Genomic DNA, 17,488 nt, shown 5'->3' on the forward strand with positions numbered 1-17,488 from the left:
TTTAGTAACATACATATAAAGTAATGGAGATTTGATTTATGGTAACGATTCTACAATCATATATGTGGGCCTGACCTCTTTGATTTAAGCAGCTACTGCATAGAGATGCAAGCACCTTCATTGAAGCATTGAAGTTAAAAGTCATGTTAGTATTCTTGTCTGCCACTTCTTAACTATATTCCTTTCTCTGTTGTGCCTGTGTAGTTATTGCACAGAGTGGGAGAAAATGATTTAGAAAGTGTTTCTTTTAGTTTCTGAAAGACAGTGTGTATAATTGTTGTCATTTCTTTGAATATTTGGCATAATTCACCTCTAAAACCATCAGGGAGTAGAGAGCTATCTTTCAGAAGATTTTGCCAAACTAAAAATTCTATTGCTTTGATATTTATAAGAATCATTAATTCATTTCATCTTGTTTAAGCTTATAGTTTATAGCTTTCAGGGAAATGTATTATTTCAGATAAAGTGTTAAGTACATAAAACTCAGCAGAATTTTAGCTCACTGTCTTTCTTAAAAATATTTATTTATTTATTTATTAGCAAGTCAGAGTTACAGAGAGATCTTCCATCTGCTGGTTTACTCACCAGATGGCCACAACGGCCAGGGCTGGACTAGGCTTGAGCCAGGAGCTTCCTGTGGGTCTCCCACGTGGGTGCAGAGGTGCAAGCACTTGGGCCATCTTCCACTGCTTTCCCAGGCCATAGCAGAGAGCTGGATCAGAAGAGGAGCAGCTGGGACCCAAACCATCACCTATATGGGATGCCAGTGTTGCAGGCAGCTTTACCTGCTACACCACAGCACTGGCCCCACTTACTATCCTTCTAATGTATATGTGGTGTGTGGCACCTCCATAATTTGTCTTCTCTTTTTCTTTATCATTGCAATAAAGATATATCAGTTTTGCTGACGCAGTTTTTGTGTTCACTAGTTTTTTGTTTTGTTTTCAATTTTAATCTGTTTCACTCTTTGACTTATTAGTTGCTCCCTTATGCTTGGCTTAGTTTATTTTGCTGTTCTTTGTTATTTTTTTAAACTAAAAATTATTGTTGAATAGATATCTTTCTTCTCTTCTAATAAATGCCTTTATTGCTATGAATTTTACTCCAAATACTGCTTAAGTTGCATCTGTATAACTCTGATACATCTGCATTTTAAATTTTTTAAAGTTATATCCTTTTCTAATTTATCTTGAGGCTTCCTCTTTGACTTAGGGATTTAGAAGTGTATCGTGGGGCCAGCACTGTGGCCTAGCATGTAAGGCTGCCACCTGCAATGCCAGCATCCTATATGGGCACCGCTTTGAGTCCCGATTGCTCCTTTTCATATCCAGCTTTCTGGCCTGGGAAAACAGTAAAGATGGGCTATGTCCTTGGGTCCCTGCACCGCATGGGAGACCTGGCTCCTGGCTTCAGATTGGCTCAGCTCTGGCTGTTGCTGCCAATAGGGGAGTGAACCAGCAGATGGAAGACCTCTCTCTCTCTCTCTCTCTCTGCCTCTCCTTCTCTCTCTATGTAGCTCTGCCTTTCAAATAAAATAAATAAATCTTTAAAAAAAAGGAAGTGTATTGTTTTACTCCAAGATTGGAAGTTTTCCAGCTATCTTTGTAGTATTAATTTATAAATTAAATAAATTTACATCTAATAACATTCTTTATAGCATTTAGTTTCTTTAAAAAACTTTGAAAGTCTGTTTTATGATGAAGAAATGGGCTACATTGGTGAATTTCCTTACGGACTTAAAAAATGGGTCTTCTGTTATTTTTGGGTGCAGCATTCTAAAAACATCAATTATACCCATTTGATTGAAAGTTTGATGCAATTCTTCAATATCCTTAACTGATTGTCTTCTAGTCCTATCTGTTACTAACTGATGCGTCAACAATTACAAATAAAATTGTAAATATTTCTATTTCTCTTTTGATTTTCGTCAACTTTGCATAGTGAAGTTATGTTGCTATGTAATATGCATGTAGAATCATTTTATTGTTTTTTTTTTTTAATTGCACCTTTGGGCAACATGCCATGACCCTTCTAACTCCTTCTAATTTTCTCTGCTCCAAATTGTACTTTCTCTAGTATTAATACAGTCGTTCAGATTTTTTGGATTAATGTTGCACAGGATGTATTTATTTACCCCCTTTACTACTTTATCTATTTCGATGTATTTGAAGTAAGTTTGTCATGGACAGCATCAGGAGGGGTCATTTAAAATAAAATCCTTTCTGAAAATTTCTCTCCTTCACTTGCTGTGTTTAGGCCAGCTGCATTCAACATACTCATTGATAGTTTTGGATTTAGCCCAATTTCATCATCTGTTTTTTGACATTGAACTCCTTTATTTCAGTTTCTCCTTTCTTGCTGTCAGGTGACTTGCATGGTTTTTCATTCCATTTTAATTTATCAGTTGTGATGTATACATTATCTGTTTCTATAGATTGTTAGTGACTGCCCTCAGAATTATAACACACACTTTCTTTTTCATAGGCTCGTAACAGTTTTGCCGTATCAGGGAGAAATTTTACCATCAGGTAGGTCCTTTCTTTTCTCTTCTATGTCATAGTTTTCTTACATATTCCACATATCCCAACAATCCACATTAAAAATTCATCAGGTGAATGTTATAATTTTTGGTTCAATCATTGAATCAATTTTGTTTTAAAAGATTTATTTATTTTACTTGAAAGTCACAGTTACACAGAGGGAGAGAAGGAGAGATCAGAGAGAGAGAGAGAGAGAGAGAGAGAGAGGTCTTCCATCCTTCCATCCCCTGGTTCACTCCCCGAGGACTGCAATGGCCAGAGCTGCCCCAATCTGAAGCCAAGAGCCAGGAGCTTCTTCCAGGTCCCCCATATGGGTGCCGGGGCCCAAGGACTTGAGCCATCTTCTACAGCTTTCCCAGGTCATAGTAGAAAGCTGGTCGGAAGTGGAACAACCGGGTCTCAAACCAGTGCCCATATGGGATGCCGGCACTGTAGGAGGCAGCTTTATCTGCTATGCCACAGCACCGGCACTCATTGAATCCATTTTAAAAACCTATTGGGGCCGGCACTGTGGTGCAGTGGGTTAAGTCTCAGAGAACGTGGCGGTGAGACGGTGTCACTAGTCAGGGTTAGGGCCTGGAACTCTTCCTCTCCTGCAGTGGAAGGCTGTGTCTTTAACTGTCAGTGTGATGACATCCGCCTTCCCAGAATGCACCTGTCACATCCAGGTCCAGGATGCGTGCTCGCACCCCAACACATTCGTGGAGCTACTCGGAGGGCGCACCAGCCGGAAGGAGCTGCACCTCCAGCGCGGATGAAGGCTGCCGTTTTCTCTCTTTCTCCGCGGAGCGCTGCACATCGGGAGCCAGGGACCGCTTGTGCATGCTTTTCCCCGTGCAGAGCCGTCCACCTTGGTGCTTTCCTGCTCTCTATCTCCGACGTGTGCATGGACCAACCAAACCGTAGGTACCATTTTCGTTTTTTTCTCTTTCTCTTGTCCACGGGCAGTTCTTTGGCCCGCTCTTGTTGAGCATTTCTCTGTGCGGGGCAGCCCATCCTGGGCCTGAATGTGTGTGTGTGTTTCCTGGGTGCTACATAACCTCCTTCCTATTTGCACGTGGGGCTGGTCTGCATTTTGTGTTTCTGTCTTGGAAGGAGACAAGAGCCTGCACCAAATTTAATATAATCTGGGTTCTGGTTCGAGTCTCGGCTGCTCCACTTCCTATCCAGCTCCTGCTAGTGCCCCTGGGAAAGCAGCGGAGGATGGCCCCAGTACCTGGGCCACTACACCCACATAGGAGACAGGGGTAGAGACAGGCTCCTGGCTTCGCCCTTGCCCCTGGCCTGGACATTCTGGCCATCTGGGGAGTGAACCAGCAGGTGGAAGACCTTTCTCTCAGTCTCTCCCTCTCTAACCATGACTTTCAAATAAGTAAATAAATAAATCTTCAAAATCATTAATATGTTCATGGCCCACATAGTAGAACTCTGGGAAGTAAGCTCATGAAGAGTGAGGAGACTTTTCCCATCCTGCTCCTCTCCAGAGCCCCTGATGGAGGTTGGGATTCTCTGCCCCTGCTGCTTTGTCTAAAATCTTGGTCCGGAGTGATTTACCCTGTGAGCTCTTTTCTCCGACCAGGCTAGGAAAAGTTTTTGTTTTTGTTTTGAGTTTGTGCAGTGTTTTTTCACTTGTTATGCATATGAACTGATGATCTACAAGCTCCTTAGTGTGCTGGACTAGATGCCAGCCAGGTTATTTTATGTTCATGCCTGGTAACATCTTATTGAAAGTTGGACATTGTATTAAAAACTTATGAAGGCTCAGAATGATAATCTCATTGCCCAGAGATAATTCACTCTATCATAGACCAGGCAAATAGCATGAGGGTCATAACTCAATCTTTTGCGGTGGCCCTGGCTCGAGTCTGCATTTCCTTCCTTAGAAGAGTCTGGCTTCGTCTCCACCCCTAGGCTGTGGACCTCCAGGGATCCCAAGTGAAAATCAGTGACGCTTACCAACGCCTCCTGATGGCTGATTCTCAGAACCGTAAGTTGGCCTCTTACTAAAATGACCAAAACCTGCACTCCTCTTTCCCATTCTTTCTTCCCCTCTACTTCTTAGTCTGTTAACCTAATGTTGTAGTAGGAAAACTGGCATCTGGTCTGCTTGTGTTTTACTGTGACCTGCTGTTCTCCGGGATTTTGGTCCCTCAAGGTCTAGATGCTGGAAACTGGCAGTTAGCCTAGTGGCTCAAATGCCCACATCCCATGTCACGGTATCTAGTTTTGATTGCTGGCTCTGGCTCCTGGCTTCAGCTTCCTTTCAAGGCAGACCCAGGGAGGCAGTGATAATGGCTCAAATAATTGTTTTTTTTTTTTTTCTACTCACAAGGGAGACTTGGATGGAGATACTGGTTCCCAGCTTCATCCTTGGCTGCTGTGGACATTTGGTGAATAAACCAATGGATGGGAGTTCTCCCAGCTCCCTGAAATAAGTAAACATCACCATTGAAAAGATCTGGATGTTTTCATTGGCCCAAACTCCACCTTTTGTTCCCCTGGTTCTGATATGTGGAAAGCTCTGCCTGGGTAATGATCTTCCCTTGGCTTCTGGTCCATTCTCTGGCTGGCTTCTCAGCTCCTTGCTTCAGACCAAAGTGGCTACTGCCAGTGGGAAGCACCTCACACCATTCTCCATGGGACTGTGGCCCTCAACTCCTGGATCTTTCAGTAGCTCCCAAATAACCTGCAACCATATGCTTTTGTTTTATGCAGTTTTTCTGGTTGTTGTTCTTGGAAATGTTGGTCTTAGTAGAAAGGGAAGACCTGGGGCAACTTACTTACGAGAAGTAAAGTTGCAGACAGTGCTCCTAGCAACTGTGAGATAAACAGAAGTGGTATAAAGAGCCCAGAGGGCAGTGTTGGCCATCCAAGTAATGAGATGACCCCTGGCTATAATTGAGGTTGTGTTTCTCTGTCCATCAGAATTGTTGGCATTCTCTTGTGTCTAGAGATGACACTACTGCATCCTTTACCCAGAGTCACCGCTGGGAGAGAAAAGGGGGCAGCTTTCTAACAGATCATGGTCAGGTGGCCTCTTGGGCATGAGCTAGTAAGGAATTCTTAGGAAAGGGCCAAGGCAGGGCATAACTTGTAGCTCAGGGTAGCTCCAGTGTCAGTGCTGGAACCTGCTCCTAACAACTCACAAGAGCCTATGGTGTGTTTATGTGTGGTCACATAAACAGATGCTGGTTGTAAAACTTGAATCAGGGAACGGCCACCCAGGAGGGATGTGTGGCAGTGGGGGTGGGGCCAGATTCAAGCCCTTTGGGTCAATAGATACTGGGGGCTGACTCAATAATGATTGGCTCTGTGTTCATGTGTGTGTGTGTGTGTGTGTGTTATCATTTAGTTCTCACTACACCATGAAATCAGATAGTAGAGACTAGGAGAATTTCTGTTCCCTGCTTCAGTCCACATTGCAACTCGGGTCGCTGTGACCCCCTTCATCTTCATCCTTAACCACAGAACCTGCAACAGTGCAGGGTGGGAGGACTGAGCCCAGGCTAGTTTCCGGTCGCTGAGGGCAGACAGTGCAGTGTGGCAGAGTCCAAGGACCCGTGTGGCCCTGAGCACACACTTGACCCGTACAAGAAATGTAAACAGGATTGAGCCCAAGCAGCATGGAGAGAACAGGGAGAGATTTAAGAAAAATTGTCCTTGGTTGCTCATTGTTCTTGTACCTTGTTGTCATGCCCCTGTCCTGAACAAACCCCACCACCTGTTTTCTCTGTTTCTATACCCAGACAGTGCAGCACAGGTAATGAAAACTCGCACAACAGAGCAGATTGCCGCATTCTAAATTCCTGATCACCAATCTCCAAGACAGCAGGGGTCCTACCAGAACTTGTGGGCTGACTTTTCCTTTACTGTCCCTAGAAAGTTTTCACACTTTTAATGTGTGGAAGCATGCCTCTTCTCCCTCACTCAGTAATTCTAAAGTCGAACTTTCCTGTTTATTTTGCAGTATCTATAAATTCACGTAATGGGGTGAGACACAGTACAGAGAGGGTCCCTGGACCCTGTATCCAGTCTCCTGCAGAACCAGCATCTTGCAGAGTTACAGTACAGTTCCAAAGCCAGGAGACCACAATGGGCACAGCCAAGGGAGAGAATGTTTTGGACCTCACAAGACTTCACGTCACCCTCATAGAGCCACACCCATTTCCTCTGACAGGCTCCAGTCTGTCCCACAGCTCCATGACTGAGTCACATCCTGAATGTCATTTGTGTGCAGTCACACAGAGTAGGTGCCCCAGGGACTGGGTTTTATCAGTCAGCATGGTTCTCTGGAGATTCCTATAGGCCACTGTGCGTACACATAGTTCCTGTAGGTCACCGTGTGTACCCATGGTTCCTATAGGTCACTGTGTATTCATAGTTCCTGTAGGTCAGTGTGTGTATCCATAGTTCCTATAGGTCACTGTGCATATCCATAGTTCCTATAGGTCACTGTGCATACCCATAGTTCCTGTAGGTCACTGTGCATATCCATAGTTCATATGGGTCACTGTGCGTACCCATAGTTCCTGTAGGTCCCTGTGTGTACCCATAGTTCCTATAGGTCCCTGTGTGTATCCATAGTTCCTATAGGTCACTGTGTATCCATAGTTTCTATATGTCACTGTGCATACCCATAGTTCCTATAGGTCACTGTGTGTACCCATAGTTCCATCCTTTGTATTAACATCCCTGGGATGGATGGTCTGGTATTGCCCACTAAGGTCCATCAGGGTTGATTCCAGTTCTTGCCTATTAAAAATTAAGCTGCTGTAGACATGAAGTATTTTATATGAATGTAGGAATTAATTTTTCAAGGATAAAAACCTCTGGCATTTTAATTTAATTTATTATTAATTTAATGTTGAGAGACTACCAAGCTGGTTGCCCATGTAGCTGTACCATTTTGTAGTCTCATTAGCAAGGTAGGGTTGATCCAGTTTCTGCACATCCTTGCTAGCATTTCATATTTTAAGTGATTTTTATTTGAGCCAATTTGATAGGTATATACTGATGTCCCAGGGTGGTTTGTACTTGCATTTCCCTCAAGGGTAATGACATTGAACATCTTTTCATGGGCATATATGCTGACTGCATACTTCTTAGGTGGAATGTGTGTTTTCTAACTGGATTGCTATTTTACTGTTCAGTTGTGAGAGTCTTTTACATTTTCTAGATACTAGTCCTTTGTCATCTGTGTTGTTTGTAAATACATGTCTTAAAGTATTTACCTCATTCTTTTTTTAATTCTTAAAAAAAAATTTATTTGACAGGTAGAGTTATAGACAGTGAGAGAGGGAGACAGAGAGAAAGGTCTTCCTTCCGTTGGTTCACCCCCCAAATGGCCGCCACAGCCGGCGCTGCGCCGATCCGAAGCCAGGAGCCAGGTGCTTCTTCCCGGCCTCCCATACAGGTGCAGGGGCCCAAACACTTGGGCCATCCTCCACTTCCCTCCCGGGCCACAGCAGTGAGCTGGACTGGAAGAGGAGCAACTGGGACTAGAACCCGGCGCCCATATGGGATGCCAGCACTGCAGCCAGAGAATTAACCAAGTGAGCCACAGCGCCGGCCCCTACCTCATTCTTTACTGCTTTATAGTTTTCTGGACATTTTGTCATTTTATATTTAAGTTTGTGATTCATTTTGAGCTCCATTTTAAACAAGCTGTGAGACTTAGGTTGAGTTTAATTGTTTTCCTCTGGGTAGCCTGTTGCTCCAGGACTATTTGTTAAAAATTTTACCTTTATCACTTCTTGGCCTTTTCGCTGAGATCAAGTGTAAAAAGTCTACCTTTCTGCTGTCGACTTCCTCTTCACTTTTGTCAAATGAAGTTGAACATCTTTGCTTTATTTCTTAGTTCCCTGTTCTCTTCTCATCGTCTAACCATGTACCCATCTATATATGCCACACAGTCTTCTTAATTTAGCTATTTCTTTTAACCAGATTTATTTATTTATTTATTTATTTTTAAAGATTTATTTGGGAGACAGAGTTACAGACAGAGAGGTCCTTCGTCTGCTGGTTCACGCCCCAAATGGCCGCAACGGGTGGAGCTGGGCTGATCAGAAGGCAGAAGCCAGGAGCTTCCTCTGGGTCTGCCATGTGGGTGTAGGGACCCAAGCACCTGGGCTACCCTCCACTGCTTTCCTAGGTCATCAGCAGTGAGCTGGATCAGAAGTGGAGCAGCCGGGACTTGAACCAGTGCCCATATGGGATGCGGGTACTGCAGAGAGACATAATGTACTATGCCACAGCACCCATCCTGACAGACTTATTTATTGCACTTTTTCTTCAAAGTTGTTTTAGTTATTCTAGTTATTTGCCTTTTCATATACCTTATAGAATAATCTTGCCCTTATCTCTAAGATTCTTATAAACTTAGTAGCAATTACATTAAGATTGTATCTCAATTTGGGGATAATTGACATAGTTACTATATTATGAACATAGGATATCTCTCTAAATTAGATGTTACTTGATTTATTTTGTGAATATATTGTGGATTTTTAACATACTAAAGGTTCTCATTTTTAAAATTATTGATACTATATTTTAAATTATTGTATTCATGGGCTCATTGATAGTACTTTCAAAATCAGTTGGTTTTTTGTGTATATTGACCTTGTATCCTGCAACCTTACTAAATTCAGGTAAAATGTATAAAAAGTATTTTTGGAGGCAAGGGGTATATTTCCTGAGATTTTCTATGTAGAAAATTATGGCATCTGGACATAGGGACAGTTTTGCTTCTTCCTTTGCAACCTATATGCTTTATTTTCTTGTCTGATGCTGGATTGAAACCCAAGATTGCATTGAATAAGATTGCTGAGAGTGGAGGTTTTTGCATTCCTTTTGCTTTTTTGGGTTTATTTTGCTCTGCTCCCATCATGGTCTTGAGATGGGAGCCTATATTATTGTATTAATTATGTATACATTACTTTTCTTATATATATGTGTATATATTTAGTGCTATACATTTTCTTCTTAGCACTGCTATAGCAGTGTACCACACATTTTGATTTTAAATTTGGAGATTTTAAAAAAATTTCCCTAGAAACTTTGTCTTTCATATATGGATTATTTCCAACTGTGTTGTTTATTTTCCAAGTGTTTTGATGTTCTCCCCATTTTATTCCTGTTACTGATGTCCAGCTTGATTCCATTGTGGCAGAAGAATATACTCCTCATGACTTTAACTCTTTTAAATTGGTTGGGGATGATTTTAGAGCCTGGAATCTGATGTAACTTTGTGAATATTTTGTGAGCATTTGATAAAAAAATGTAATCTGTAGTTGGATGAATGTTCTAGAAACATTGATTAGATGCTGTTGACTGATAATGTTGTTGATTTTTCTATCCTTGCTGATATTTTTTTTTCTAGTTGTTCTGTTGTTTGTTGGGAGTGGGGTGTTGAAGTCACCAGCTGTAATTGTAGGTTTTTCCATTTTCCCTTTTACTTTATCATTTCAGCTTCACATATTTTGCAGTTCTGTTGTTTGGTGTACACAAATACACATTCAGAAATGTTGCGACTTCTTGGTATATTGAACCTTTTGAAATATGTAACTCTAAGCCAGGTACTCTGTTATGGGATGTTGGTGTTCCAAGTGGCATCTTAACCACTGTGCCAAACACCCAAACCAATGGTGTCTTTGGATAAATCTCTGTGCTCAGCTTGCCTAGTGTTTGCTCCAGATACTACATTATACACACATAACTTCTCACTTTCCACAAGAGTTTTCCTCTTAACACTTACAGTGAGATGTTGAGCTGCTTCCCTTTCTACACTTTTACCTTTCCTTTCTATAGTATAATTACCTTAATTGTTTTCTTTAGACGTCTTTACAATCACATAGAAATGTGTTTAATTCTTCCTTCAACCATGAAGCATAATTTAGTAAACTCAGTGAGGAATGCTTATTTGATTACTCTTATTTTTTCTCACTGTATTTTTCCTTGCTTCCTGATCTTCCAAGATTCTTCCTTGTTCTTTCTGTTTAGAGAATTTCTTTTATTCATCCTTTTAGGATTGCTCTGCTGGTGACAAATACTCTGTTTTCATTTGTCAGAGACCATTTTCGTGTCCCCTGTTTTGATGAAGTATATTTTCACTGGATAGAGAATTCTGGGATGACATTTCTTTTAGCACTTGAAAAATGTCATTATTTACTTTTCAAAGCATTTTAAAAATTTATTTTAAGATGTAACAATGTTTTAAAGATTTATTTATTTGAAAAGCAGAGTTACAGAGAGAGAGAGGGAGACAGAGAGAGAGAGAGATATCTTCTATCCACTGGTTTACTCCCCAAATGGCTGCTGGGCCAGGCTAAACCAGGAGCCAGTGCTTCATCCAGGTCTCCCACTTGAGGGGCCAATCTGCTGCTCCTTTCCTGGGTGTATTAGCAGGGTTCTGGACCTGAAGTGGAGTAGCTGGCACTAAAACTGGTGCCCATGTGGGATGCTGGCATCACTGACAGTGGCTTAACCCATTATACCACAACACCAACCCCAGATTTAGCATTTTTTATCATTTTTGCTGCTATTGCTTCATATGTAGATATTCTACACATACACATATATATTATTTTTCTTGAATACAGGGATATTAATGTCACACAATGTGGGATTCATGACAATGGTCATAAAAAAGAATGAAGGGTATTTTGTCATGTAGATGGTATAACTCAGAGGAGAAACATATAACTATATATACACTAAATAATATGACATCCATATTATTTTCATTTTTATACTCTTTCTAGATAGTAGTTTCCACAGTAAGATAAAATGTGGTATTTGCCATTCTGTGTCTGGCTTATTTCACTTACCATAATGATATCCAGTTTCACTGATTTTGTTGCAAAAGTCAGGATTTCTTTTTTTTAATGGCTGAGTAATAGTTTGTTGTGTGTATATATATATAACATTTTCTTTATCCAGTCATCGGTTGATGGGCATCTAGGTTGATTCCATATTTTTACTATGGTGAATTGGGCTGCTGTAAACTTGGGAGTGCAATATCAGCCTCCATATTTTCTGTGAAGGAATTTGCTGTTATTGTAATTATTGTTCCTTTATAGGTAAGATGCTTTGCTTTCACTGCTTTCAAGATATTTGCTAGGTGTTTAGTTTTCAGATATGTGAGTACAGTGTGTCTTCCATGGCTTTCTTTAGGTTTATCCTGTTTTTGTTTCACTCAGTGTCTTGTATGTTTTATGTCTTTCATGGAATTTTAAGTTTTAAGCTATTAATTACTTTATGAGTACTTTTCTCTAAAATCTTGTCTTCTTTCTCTTCTTTCTGGGACTCTGATATTGTGCATGTCAGATGTTTTTGTAATGTCCCAGTGACACCTGAGGCTCTTCATTTTTAAAATCTATTTTCTGTCTTCACTCTTCAGATTATCTAATTCTAATTGCTCTGTCTTTAAGACCACTGCTTCTTTCCTCTGTGCTCTTCAGTTTGCTTTTGAGCCCATCCTGTGTTTGCTCTTTTTTTCCTTGGAGTTGTATTATTCACTTTCAAAATTTATGTTTGATTATTACTTATGTCTTCTGTTTCCTTACTGAGACTTTCTATTTTGAGTTTCCCCCAGTCTTTTGTTTCAAATATGTTCCCAATCATTTGGTGATTACTTTTATGATAGCTGCTTTAAAGACCTGTCAGATTAATTCTGACATTGATGTCATCTCCATGTTGACATCTGTTGATCATCTTACTTGACACCTTTTTAAATCTTCCTAGTTCTTGTTATGATGAAGGATGTTAATTGAAATCTGAACATTTAGGGTATTATGCTAGGAGATGCTGAATATTTTTAACATTTGTGCCTTTTTTTTCATTTATTAAGAGGCAGAGTAAAAGAGGGAGGGAAGAGGGGAGGGAGAGACACAGATTGAAAGAGATCTTCCATCTGCTGGCTCACTCTCCAGATGGTGGCAATAATCAGGATTAGGCTGGGCCAGGTCATGGTCATGGAACTGGAACTCCACCCTGGTCTCTTTACAAGGGCCCAGGCACCTGAGCTGTGATCCCTGAGCCAGGCTGCATTAGTAAGCTGGACTGGAGATGCAGGTGGCAGGACGCGAGCCTGCCCTCTTATATGGGGTGGCTGCATCCCTAGCAGTGCCTTAACCCACTGTGCGACAAACTTGCCCTGGATTATGAAATCCTCTGTGTGGTTGACCTCTCTGCTCTGGTAGGAAAAGGTGTAGATGCTGCCTGGTTACTGCTACATAAGGGGTAGAGGTCCACATTCCCTGCTCAGCCTCCATTGAGATCCAAAATTGGTGAATTCTTTGTTACTTCTGCTTGGACATGGAAGTTCCAGCTCCTCCCTGGGTCCTCACAGACACCATGATTGGGGGGAGTTGCTCATTACCCCGATGTGTAGTCATAAAAGTCTGGTTTCCCACCACGATGCCTCTGACGCTGCCCTGGCAGTTATGGATGGAGAGGGCTGATTTTCACCCTTCCCTTCTCTGTGAGCGCCCTCGTTGGAGACAAGCCTCACTCGAGTGCCACAAAGGTGGACGTCTAAGCTTGCCTCTTGGTTTTTGCTGGTGCAGGTGAGGGTGGGCCATGGTCCTTTCTCTGTCATTTTTGTTGTAGTGAAACAGTTATTACCCAGTTTTCTGTCTTGCAAAACTGCATGTTTCCTAGTACTTTGGAGACAGAAAATAGTACTCTGCTGCTGGGGCTTAGTGCCACTTGGTGTTGCCCAGTTGTGTGCTTCTTCAGCTCCAAGTCCAGGATATAAGAGAGAAATAGAAAACCTGGGGGATTCATCCGACATGTTCCTCACAGCCCGAGGTCCAGCCAGTCTGCTGCCATCTCTCCACCTTTCAGAGTCTTCTCCTTTTTTCCTATGTGATATCCAGGGATCCAAATTGTTGTTGGGGGTGGGAGGGAAAGAAAGGCACATCTGCTCTGCCATGTAGAAGCAGAAGTCCTGGCTCAAGTCATTTTATTCCGGATCCATTTCACAGAAATAAACCACATTGAAATAATAGCTTCCATGTAATAATTTGCTTGTCTTCCCAGATCTGCCAGTGACTTGCATCTGTGTTATCTCTCTCTCTCTCTGTGTGTGTGTGTGTGTGTGTGTGTGTGTCTCAATTTCCTTGCAGTATGGGAGACGTCTCTCGCAGGAGCTAAAGCCACAGCTCATATTGAGTAATAGATTCTATTCAGTTCTGCTTCCCTGGGAGCATTGGAGCACATTAATTATATGTACTCTTTCTTATCCACAGCTTCATCCTTCCTGTTAACTAGATTTTCCCATTGGCTTTTTAAAAATTTTTAAATTTTTTTAAATTTTTTTATTTTTATTTTTTGACAGGCAGAGTGGATAGTGAGAGAGAGAAAAAGGTCTTCCTTCTCCATTGGTTCGCCCTCCAGTGGCCGCCACGGCCAGCACGCTGCAGCCGGCGCACCATGCTGATCCGAAGCCAGGAGCCAGGTGCCTCTCCTGGTCTCCCATGCGGATGCAGGGCCCAAGGACTTGGGCCATCCTCCACTGCACTCCCGGACCATAGCAGAGGGCTGGCCTGGAAGAGGGGCAGCCGGGACTAGAACCCGGTGTGCTGGCACCGCAGGTGGAGGATTAGCCTATTGAGCTGCAGTGCCAGCTGGCTTTTTAAATTGTGTTCAAGCTCTTCCATTAAGTACTAGTCAAATCCTAGCCACAAATTCCTTCTAGCTATTGTGGTGTCTCCCTGCTTCGCTCATTGAACTTCTCAAAATGTTTTCATTTATTCATCCCCCGTTCACCCCTCAACCACTCCAGTGTGGTTTTGGTTCCCATAATTTCACATCCTGTTAACTCTACTGAAGAGAGATATTTCTTTGTGCCCTCTTTCTTCTATTAAATGTTAAAAAAATGTAGATTTTCCATCTGCTGGTTCACTCCCCTAAATTTCTTTTTTTTTTAACTTTTATTTAATGAATATAAATTTCCAAAGTACGAATTATGGATTACAATGGCTTCCCCCCCATACCGTCCCTCCCACCCACAACCCTCCCCTTTCCCACTCCCTCTCCCCTTCCATTCACATCAAGATTCATTTTCGATTATCTTAATATACAGAAGATCAGCTTAGTATACATTCACTCCCCTAAATTTCTACAACAGCCAGGGCTGAGGCTGGGTCAGGCCAAGTCCAGGATCCAGGGACTCCCTCTGGGTTTCCCTTGTCGGGGGTAGCAGGGGCTCAAGTACTTGACCCATCATGTGCCACATCCAGGGTGTGAGCAGGAAGCTGGGTGGGATGTGGAATCGTCAGACTTGCACCAGGCACTCGGATACGGCACACAGGAGCCTGAAGAAGTGCCTTGACCCGCCCATCGAACGCCCACTCGCTCTGCTTCTCAAATTCTCAGCAACATCTTTGTTATCATGGTCACTCCTGGTTCTCGAAGCACTCTTCCCTTGGCTTCCACACGACAGCATTTTCCTGGTGTTTCCTCTACTTCTCTGGACACGTCTTCTCTGTTTATTTTTTGAACTCCTTCTTTCTATGCAGCAAGCAGATGTTGGCGTTCTCAGAATTCAGTCACAGCTTTCATTTCTCAGCTTGCTTACATTTTTCTTCCTGGACATTCTCTTACACAATATGACTTTTGGTTATCATCGATAGGCAGACAGCATACACATTTGTACGCAACCTCATCTCTCCTCTGAGGTTCAGACTTGCAATACGTATCTCCTCTTAGAAGCCTGCAAGTCCCTGCAAACCAATCTGTCCAGAACTGAGATCAAAATCTCCTGAGAGCAGACCTCCACCCTCCTCTCCATCTGTTGTCTCCCATGTTCAACACATCAGCACACGGCTGAATTTATCTTCTAAATAACCTACCAGCCTGTTGCTTTGTCTCTCATCCCAGCACACTGACTCAAGAGCTCATCCCCCTCTCCTACCATGGACATTGGCATAGCTGCCTCAGCCTCCCCTGCACCTGCCCTTGCTCCTCGCCAAACTGGCTGCCACTCTGCAGCCAAATTTTTTTTTTCAGAATTCAGTTCTCTCTCTCTCTCTCTCTCCCCTCTTTCCCTCTCTTTCTGCCTTGCCAATATTCTTAGAACAGAGGCAGTTCCTTCTGTACGTGGCTCTGAATTCCCAGTCTCATTTTGTACAATTTCACTGCAGTTTCTGCTTCAGCCACTCTGGCCTTTCAGTGACCACGATGCCCTGTGATACTCCTGCTCCAGGGCAGGGTTCTCTGTGAGACCCGAGTCTCAAACCAGTGCCCATATGGGATGCTGGCACTGCAGGCGGCAGCTTTACCTGCTATGCCACAGATCCAGCCCCCATTGAATCCATTTTATAAACCTCTTGGGGCCGGCACTGTGGTGCAGTTGATTAAGTCTCTGCCTGATGTGTTGGCGTCCCACATGGGTGCCAGTTTGAGTCCTGGCTGCCCCACTTCCAATCCAGCTCTCTGCTATGGCCTGGGAAAGCAGTAGAAGGTGGCCCAAGTGCTTGAGCCCCTGCACCTGTGTGGGAGACCTGGAAGAAGCTCCTGGCTCCTGGCTTCAGATCAGCACAGCTCCAGCTGTTGTGGCCATTTGAGGAGTTAACCAGAGGATGGAAGACCTTTCTCTCTGTCTCTTCATCTCACTGTCTGTAACTCTACCTCTCAAATAAGTAAATAAATCTTTTAAAATAAAAACCTGTTATATTTATCAGTAGTCTCTGTTCCTAGGATTCTAGTGGCCTGAATTCTTCATTGTGGTCACACAGATCACCAAAACTCTGTTCATCTTTTTCCTCCCATCTTTTTTTTTTTTTTCTTTTCTCTCTGTTATCATTCTCTGCCTCATCCAATGAATTTTACATTTTGGTTGTTATTTTTTTTTTCAGTTCCAAAACTCCTATTTGATTCTTCCTACACATTCTTATTTGCTAACCTTCTGATTTGTCATTTTTTTCAAGAGTGTTTACTATTGCTTGTTGGGCCATTTGCACAATAGCTGTGCCACTGTCTCTCCCAAGTATTTTAACATCTGTGTTATCTTGGCGTCTGTGCCTGTTAATAATAGTCTTCCCACTCAGGTTGAGAGTTTCCTGATTCTCCGGTGCTGCATAATCCAGGATTGTTTCCTGAATAGTGTGAATACTATATTTTGTACTCTGGGTCGTTTTTAAAGGCAGATAACCAGGCTGCATTTCTACCACAAGCTTCAACTCATTTTCTTTGGACTGTGATTCAGATTTGGCCCGCATGTGTGCCACCTTGTGGTCAGTCTGAGACTTGGGCAATGATTCATTGGTTGATTTAGTTCTAAATCTCTTGTACACTCAGCAGAATCAGATCCCTTCATGGCCAGCTTGAAGGTGAGTCCATGAGTTGTTGAATAATTTTATGGAGTTTCTTTTCTTCCTTTCTGCTCAATTCATGGTCTCTCAGATACAGTATATACATTTTTAAATTCATTTATTTTATTTATTTGTGAGAGAGGGAGGAGAGAAACAGGCAGACATACAGAGAAAAAGCTCCCGTCTGCTGCTTCACTCCCCAAATGTCCACAGCAGCCAGGGCTGTGCCAGCCTGAAGCTGGGGCCGGGAACCCCATCCAGGTCAGCCACATGGGTGGCAGGGACCCAGCTGCTTTGAGCCACCGCCCACTCCCTTCAGGATGTGCATCAGCTAGGAACTGGCATTGGAGTAGAACTTGCACTCAGACCCAGGCACTCTGAATAGGGGTGTGGACATCCCAAGCAGCATCTTCACCTTTGTAGCAATAGTGCACTTCCGTTTTGCATTTTTAAAACTTTTTAAAATTTTGAGCTAATTTAAAACCCATAAAAGTGGCAAAAATCACATAGGAATTTTACATGTGTGCCTCACACAGCTTTTCCCAGCAACACCTTATATCCCCGAGCGTATTTTCGAAGTCAGGAAATTGGCAGTGGTACAATACTATTGGTTAAACTGTGGCACTTGTT

General features: G+C 42.6%; 1 long non-coding RNA gene across 14 annotated transcripts in view; it reads left to right on the forward strand.

The window, feature by feature from the left end:
- LOC103346767 (uncharacterized) overlaps positions 1-17,488 on the forward strand; it is a 319,456-nt gene that overhangs the window by 276,460 nt on the left and 25,508 nt on the right. For 3 of the 14 annotated variants that reach the window (XR_011382542.1, XR_011382533.1, XR_011382534.1), the window contains 3 exons: positions 2,485-2,528; positions 3,209-3,442; positions 4,424-4,527. This is a non-coding gene — a long non-coding RNA (uncharacterized lncRNA). The other 11 variants (XR_011382537.1, XR_011382538.1, XR_011382551.1 and 8 more) reach the window with 9 other exon arrangements.

This window comes from Oryctolagus cuniculus, chromosome 15 (genome assembly GCF_964237555.1).
Source record: "Oryctolagus cuniculus chromosome 15, mOryCun1.1, whole genome shotgun sequence".
Taxonomy (NCBI): domain Eukaryota; kingdom Metazoa; phylum Chordata; class Mammalia; order Lagomorpha; family Leporidae; genus Oryctolagus; species Oryctolagus cuniculus.